We start from the raw sequence: 7,901 nt of genomic DNA, 5'->3' as shown, positions 1-7,901 counted from the left end.
TTCAGCAAGTATTTTAGAAGACCTAGAACATTAGAGGAAATCATCACCTGCTAAGAGACAATTAATGGAGAGAAGCAGCAAGATTAATCCTGTGCATTGGATTGGTTGTGACTTCTTTGCCTGATTTGAAAAAAGACCAAAAGGACCTGAGTCTCCTCGCTCACGATAGCCCCCTGCTCAGCCAATCACCACTGAGACTCTGAGGGGCGGGCGGCTGAGGGGTCTCACCAGATGTCCCAAAGGACGGCCCAGGTCACCATCACAGGGGATCACTCTCAGATCCAGCCCCACCTCTTGGTGAGGACCTCTGCAATGAGAGCAATACCCCTCCCTGCCGCACTCCACACACATCCTCTTCGGTAGAGGGAGGGAAGCTGGGAAAAGGGAAAAAAGAAGCAAGAGAAGAGGGGAAAGGAGGGAGGAAAGAGGAAAAGAGAAACGAAAAAGGACAAACCCCAAATGTCCCCAGGGATTCCAACCATCAAAACCTAGGGAGGAAATCAAATTCTGCCACCTGAAGCCAGCGCTGTCTGTGCCTAGAATGCTGCCTGCGCCAGGTGGATCAGACTGAACAGGTTCCAAACCTCTCTGAGCCTCTTACCTTCTCAAAGGGAAGTTTCTTTTCAGCACAATCCATGGTAGGAAAGGAGAAAACTCCACAGTCTTTCCTCCTCATGCTCACATCCATGAATCTGAATTCTCTCAGCCCTCGAGGAGAGACCTCGCGAAGGAGACTTGCGGCAGCAAAGCCGGGAGGTCTCAGAGACAGACCTGGCCTTGCACCTCTGTCCTGCCCGGCTGATGTCGGGGTCTCTCTCTCTCTCTGAGGTCACCCCCTCCCCACCACCTTTGCCCAATAGGCCGCGGTCCTGCAAAAGGCCTTTGTGATGTCACTGCCACACCCACCTCTCCCCTCAAAGCTGATGTCCTGCCCCTGGCCAGACTCGTTGGGTCTTTGAGTTGTTTCCCCTGGATCTGGGGTTGCCAACTTTCTGACCTAACAAAACTGAACACCCTCATCCCGCCCCTTCGCAGAGATCCCGGACCGCTCAATCCATCTCCCTCAGTCGCTCGCTCTCCCCCACGCTCACTCACTCGCTCCTTTTCATCGGGCTGAGGAGGGCTGGGGAGGGTCCCTTTTCAACTGGGTGTTGTTGGGACAGACCTGGGAAGGAGGCTGCCTGCCAAACACCTTTGAGAAGAGCCGTCCCTCCCTGTCAGAAAATCATCTCCCTCCTTCACTTCAGTGATGGCTTCAATTGTTCCTTATCCCGGCAGAGCCGGAGGATTGAAAGCAGCAACATCAAACCCCTGTGCAGCTAGCAGGAATGGACACACACACTCCCTTGTATCTCAACAGATATTTAGTTTTACTCTTGGTAAACTACAAGGCTAAAGGGACGGGCGGTGGCACCACATCTAAGGAATGAAACACAACACAATCATCATCCTTATGCCCATCGGTGCCTCTTGATTCTTCCTTTGTCTCTCTCTGACCACCGTTGCCCTCTGTCGGTTCACTGAGAGTGCCACACTCACTGCTTCCGACACACAAAGACTCACACACACATCTTGCATGCAAAACCTCACCAAGGAGTCAGATGCACCTGCTGGTTCCCTGCACCCCTGTTCTACAGAATCCAATCCCAGGGAAAGCTTGTCAGGCCCACAGCTGGTGGGGAGTCCTGGGCTGGAGGATTTAACCTACAGTGACGGCACTCGCAGGAAAGATGCTGAACGAGTGCAAGTTAAACATTGGGAGTTCCGCTTCCAGTCCCCTCACAGCTCAGTCCATCTCTCCAGGAAAGGGGCACATCTGAATTCCCAGCTGGCTCAGTCTATCTGCGTAGTTCTTGTTTACACCCAGTCAGCTCTGAGGCCTGTTTCGCACCCTGGGTTTGAGGAGACCGTCAGAACCGACTCTCTGCAATAGCAAAAGCAGGAGGCCGTGTTATTGCTCCTGTCCCAGCACAGACAGACAACGAGGGAAATGGTCTGTGTTGGAGGGTGGGGCTCCCTGCCCTTGGCTAAAGACCAGCACCTCCCTTTTCCCTTTGTCACTCGTGAAGCTTTTCTTTCAGCAGCGAGCCCTAGAGCTCAGTTGCTGGAGCGCTGCGTTTGTCACTGACGCTCGGGGAGCTGCACCATCACTGGGCTCTTCTACCAGCAAGTCCAACGAAAGGACTGATTTCCTCATGTAGCCTGCTCCGGGACCGTCAAAAGGATCTTGTCCCATTCTTCTTCATGGAAGGCCATCTTGTAGCCTGCAACAACATCCATGGTGTGATGGCAGCCCTCAACATCGTTCACAGTCCACATGAGTGGAGACTGTTCGTTGATTCATCGAAGACGAGTCTTAAAGATGTTTTACTGCATAATGGCAATGTTTTGCCATCAATTCCACTTGGTCATGCAGTCCATATGAAGGAAACCTATGACAACATGAAACAACAACATGAAACCTCTCTGAGGCTCTTCTCTGCTCCACAGGGACGTCTGTCTTCTCACTCAATTAGCAGTGGGAAAGGGGAAAACCCCAAGGAGGCTCCTCCTCACGCTCACAGGCGTGACCCTGTATTCTCTCTCACTCCTCAAGGGGAGACCTTGAGAAGGAGACTCCCTGCAGCAAAGCCATTTCCCCCACCCTGCAGCCTCTTTACCTGCCCCTGCTCATAGACTCTCTGTGAGGTCACCGCTTCCCAACCTCCTTTGACCAATCAGCCCAGCTCCTGTAAAAGGCTAGTGTGATGTCACCTCCCTGGACAGCCCCTTTGCATCTTTGAGCTGCTCCTGCTGTGTCACACCCACACCCCCACTCACTCAGTGTTACTTCTGGACACAAAGCAGGCGACACATGAAAACATCAGAGGCTGCTCAATGGCCCATACTTAGTTTTGCAGAGATTTGTAGACATTAAGGCAAGTAGAGACCTTTGGATCATAGAATCATAGGACTGGAAGGACCCCAAGAGGTCATCGAGTCCAGTCGCCTGCACTCAAGGCCAGACTAAGTATTATATAGATCATCTCTGACAGGGCTTTGTCTAACCTGCTCTTAAAAATCTCCAAGGATGGAGATTCAACAACCTCCCTAGGCAATTTATTCCACTGCTTAACCACCCTGACTCTTAGCAAGTTTTTCCTAATGTCTAACCTAAACCTCCCTTGCTGTAATTTAAGCCTCTTGATTCTTGTCCTATCATGAGAGGTTAAGGAGAATAATTTTTCTCCGCCTCCTTGTAACAACCTTTTAGGTACTTGAAAACTGTAATGTCCCCTCTCAGTCTTCTCTTCTCCAGACTTAACAAATCCAATTCTTTCAATCTTCCCTCATAGGTCATGTTTTCTAGACTTTCATCATTCTTGTTGCTCTTCTCTGACTTTCTCCAATTTCTCTGCATCTTTCCAAAAATGTGATGCCCAGAACTGTACACAAGAATCCAGTGGAGGCCTAATCAGCACGGACCTAGGCTGGGGAGACCTACAGAAGGAGACTCTCTGCAGCAAAGCCCCGGGGGTCTCTGAGATGGCCCCAGCCCTGCAGCCTGTCCTACCTGGCTGTTGTCATGGACGCTCTGTGAGATCACCGCCTCCCAACCTCCTTTCACCAATCAGCTGAGGTGCTGCACAAGGCCCTTGTGATGTCACCGCCTCACCCACCCCTGCCCTGCAGGGCTAATGTCCTGCCCCTGGCCAGCCCCTTTGCATGTTTGAGCTGCTTTCCCTGTGACACCCCACGCACTCAGGGTTAGTGCTGGGGATCAAGCAGGAAGCACATGGAAACCTCAGAGGCTCTCAATGTGCCACACTCAGTTTTGCTGAGATTTGGAGACTAAGGCCACAAGAGACACTTAGATCATCTCATCTGACCCTCTGCACAGCCCAGGCCTCCTGTATGGCACTCTAGCAAGTTTTGGACCAAAGCAGACTCCACAAAGGCACCTCATCAAGGGATGGATGGAGAAAGCACCACTTCCCTTGGTGGTCTGGAGGAAATTGATGCTGTCGGGGCAGGAATTCACCCCAAGGCCACGCTTGGGAGTCTGTATCATAACATGCATGCACAACAGCACAGCACAAAGTTTGTACACTTCACCTTAACTCTGATGGATCCTAATGTTTAAAGGCCCCCAGGGTGCAACTTGGAGCTGGGGTACCGCTGAGCCCTCTGTCTCCCAGCCTGGGCTCCTCTCACACAGCTGCTGGGAGAAGATGCAGCTCGCTCCCGGCCCTGCACTCACACAAACCTTTGCACAGGCAGGGACACACCCAGCTGCAGGGTATGCTGTCCTCCTCTCAATGTTTAAATTTGGCGTGGAGAGTGCCTGGACATCTCCCAACCGTCTCCCCTGAATTCCTAGTTTAAAGCTCTTTTGATCAGATGAGCCAGCCTCCCTCCTAGAAGTCTATTTCCTTCCCTACTCAGGTGGAGTCCATCCCGTGAGAAGAGTTCTCTGTCCCCGAAAGCCTCCCAGTGCCCATACGTCCCAAAGCCCTCCTTATAGCACCACTTCCTGAGCCAACTATTTATCATCACAATCCTGTCACCCCTTTGTCGCCCTTCCGTAGGGACAGGTAAAATCCCACTGAAGATCACCTGAGCCTCAATTTCCTTGAGCATCTTACCCAGCCTGGCATAGTCTCCCTTGATCCTCTCTAGCGAGAATCTAGCCGTGTCATTCGTTCCTACATGAAGGATGATCAATGGGTTCTTACCTGCTCCTTTTAGGATCCTTTTCAACTGCAGGTCCACATCCCGTATTTTAGCGCCCGGTAGACAGCACACCCTTCTGTTCTCCGGATCGGCCCTGGTCACAGGCCTGTCCAACCTTCTCGGTATGGCATCCCCAATCACGTAGACCTGCCTTTGCCTGGTGACAGTGCGGTCTGCTAACCTATCCCCCATTCCCCCTGATTGCAAGCTCCTTCCATTCCTATCCTCCCTTGTAGTCCCTCTTAAGCCATCCTGCATCCTCCCGGGGCCCAAAGTCGGTGCTGTCACCATCGACTCCTCCCCTCTTTCTATCGGACTAGCCGCTATTCTCTTCTTCCTTGGTCTCCCACCGTCAGCTACCACCTGCTGTACCCCTTCCTCATTCTCCAAACCTTCAAACCTGTTCCTTAGCTCTATTTCTCCCTCACTGGCTCTCCTTTTCCTCGGCCTGCTTCTCACGATCACATGCTTCCACTGCCCATGTTCCCCATCCAGCATTCCCCCCTCACAGGCCTTAGCCCCTGCTTCCCCCCGTACGCCTGAGCACACCCCGGCCGCCACAGCTTGCCAGTGCTCCCACAGCTGCTCAAGCCCCCTTCTACTCTCTCCCCGGGATTCTACCTGCATCTCTAGACCCACGATCTTTTCTTCCAGCAGCTCTCTTAGGCGGCACTTCATGCATACATACATCAGTTCCGGTGCCCCCACTAGTACCATGTACATACCGCAGATGACGAATGCAATCAACCTCGATGTATCCTCTGCTCCTTGGCTCATGGCTGCTGTTGTCTCTGCCTCTATCAGCCTTCTCACCTGGGGAACACAGCACCGCACCCCCTGCCCCTTCCGACTCCCCCTGTAAACTAACTCCCACTCAAACTCCCCTGTTAGCAGCCCTGTTCGCCGGCTCCTGTGCCGCTGCCTGGCTGGGCGGCCGCTTTTATAGGCCCCCTCCTCAGCCTAGCTCCGCCCCCTACTCAGGGCTCGGCTGCCCGCTCAGCAGTCTGCCCCTACGGATAGATAAGTGGGGTTAAATCAGTTCTCAGCCTGAGTCCTTTGCTCTTAATCCTGAGGATATTGTCCCACCATGGGGCCATTTCCCGCCTCTCTTTCCTAGGGAAGAACAATTTTCCTTGCACAGACACAGGAACAGCAAGATCCTTCTCTGTCCCTTGTGCAAAGCAGGGGGCCAAATTCCATGGAAACAATGGACAAGCAGGGGGCCCTGGGCACATCCAGCCCTGGCCGTGAGATGTTCCTCCCCTCTTTCTTTATGCCCCTGTTGTTATTTCATGGATTGTCTGGGATGGGGAAAAGCTCAGTTCACTCCAGGAGGAGGGGGAAAGAACCCTGAAAGTCTCAGGACCCAACTCCTGCTACCAGGATCACTGAGGTGCTGGGAATCTGACTGTGTGAATTGTCAAGGTGGGGAATGAATAACAATTTACAACAAGATCCACCTCATTAATCACTGACACAGGCTAATCCTGCCGCAGATAGACGGGAAACTGGGAGTGATTCTTTGCTGTGCAGCCATGGAAACAGTGCACCGCAGTGAACGTACTGGGGAAAGCTGGACTTTACAGGCAGGTGGAAAGAGCAGATCCTAGAAACACCTGGAGCTTCCCACACCACTGCTACCACCAGAGTCAGGCGGTGAGCGACTCACAGCACCCCTCCCCTCCCATTACCTTCCAGCAGGGGGTGGCAGCACCCCCCACCCAAAGCAGGGGAGAGGGCTGAGTGTATCTCTGCACCCTGAGTCCAGGGCACCCACTCTCTGCCCCACACATCGAATCTGGCCCTGCTGAAATGTGACCCCCAAGAACCAGCAGCCTCCAGGACAGCAGATTTGGCCTCAGAGCCGGGAATGTGTCCCTCATGCTGCTCTTAGGCCACTGGATATTCTGGAAACAGGAGGGCTCTGAGTGTAACCTATAGCCCACATCATCCATCTGGGGATGTAGTTCAGTGGTAGAGCACATGCTTTGCATGTATGTGGTCCTGGGTTCAATTCCCAGCATATCTAGGTTCCTTTCACCCTGCTGCTTTGCTCATGCCCAGAGAGGATGTGACCCTGCAGGAGTTTCAATCCTGCTCAGTGAGGGGCAAGTGCCAATTGCATGGAAGGTCTGGGTGGGCTTTCTGCTCCTAAGACTCCTCTGTACATTTAAGATTCCCACCAGTTGTGCTGCTTGGGACAAGAGTAGATGAAAAGGCAGAATCCTCCACCACTGGAGGGAAAGGTCCCATATGCACAGACTGAGAGGCAAAGACTAGACTTATTTTTTGTCTGGGCCCAATCTTTCCACCTGGTACAGCCCTTGTTCCAGCTCACGTGGTAGCTAGGGGATGTCTCATGACTGCAGCCATGTTTGTTCAGTTCCACCCCTTATACAGCTTTGGCACAAGGCAGGAATTTTTGTCTCTCTCCTGAGGAAGAGCCCCAGGTTTAAGGTGGATTCCTGTACCAGGTGACATGGTCACATGTCCTGTGAGACCCCCCGCAAGCCTTCATTCTTCCTGGCCTGACTCACAGATGGTGCAGGACAGAGCCATCTCCAGTCAGTTGTCCTGGTTAATGGGAGCATTCAAGAGTCCAAACCACTACTAATGGCCCACACTTTGCATCATTACAACAGGACCTCAGAGTTATAGTTCATATTTCTAGTTTCAGATCCAAGAATGATCAGTTCATACAAATAGGATGAACACACACAGTAGATTATAAGCTTTGTAATGATACCTTACAAGAGACCTTTTGCATGAAGCATAGTCCAGTCACTTTATATTCACACTCATTAGCATATTTTCATAAAATCACACGGAGTGCAACATCACAGCAGGGAAAGGGTTTTACTGCGGCACCTGGAAGCAGTCAAGTTTCATGTTCAGGCTGTGGTATGAGTTCCTCCAGCTTTCTCGTAAGCAGACATGTACCTTAGCGGGTGCTCTCGATACAGGAATGGCCCCGACACGGTAAAGTGATGGGGATTGCATTTTCCTTTTTTATTTCTGTATTTCCAATGACATTTCTGTTTGTGATTTCGTTTTGCTTCGTATATCTGTGTTTTCTGCTGGATTTGATAGCTAACTTAAAAAAGAATAAGGCCTCAGGGCGCCGGATGGAGGAGCAGGCTGGGGCTAGGACTGCTAAGAGAGCGAGAGTAGCAGGTTTTCTGTATTGT

At 52.0% G+C, this 7,901-nt stretch overlaps 1 non-coding gene across 1 annotated transcript; it reads left to right on the top strand.

Moving 5' to 3' along the window:
* The first annotated feature begins 6,670 nt into the window (after window positions 1-6,670).
* TRNAA-UGC lies at window positions 6,671-6,742 on the top strand. Its single transcript has one exon. It is a non-coding gene; the product is annotated as a tRNA-Ala (tRNA).
* The last annotated feature ends 1,159 nt before the right edge of the window (window positions 6,743-7,901 follow it).

This window comes from Mauremys reevesii, linkage group 21, assembly GCF_016161935.1.
Source record: "Mauremys reevesii isolate NIE-2019 linkage group 21, ASM1616193v1, whole genome shotgun sequence".
NCBI classification, from domain to species: Eukaryota; Metazoa; Chordata; order Testudines; family Geoemydidae; genus Mauremys; species Mauremys reevesii.
The sequence above is the reverse complement of the archived record's forward strand: the minus strand, read 5'-3'. Positions and strand labels throughout refer to the sequence as shown.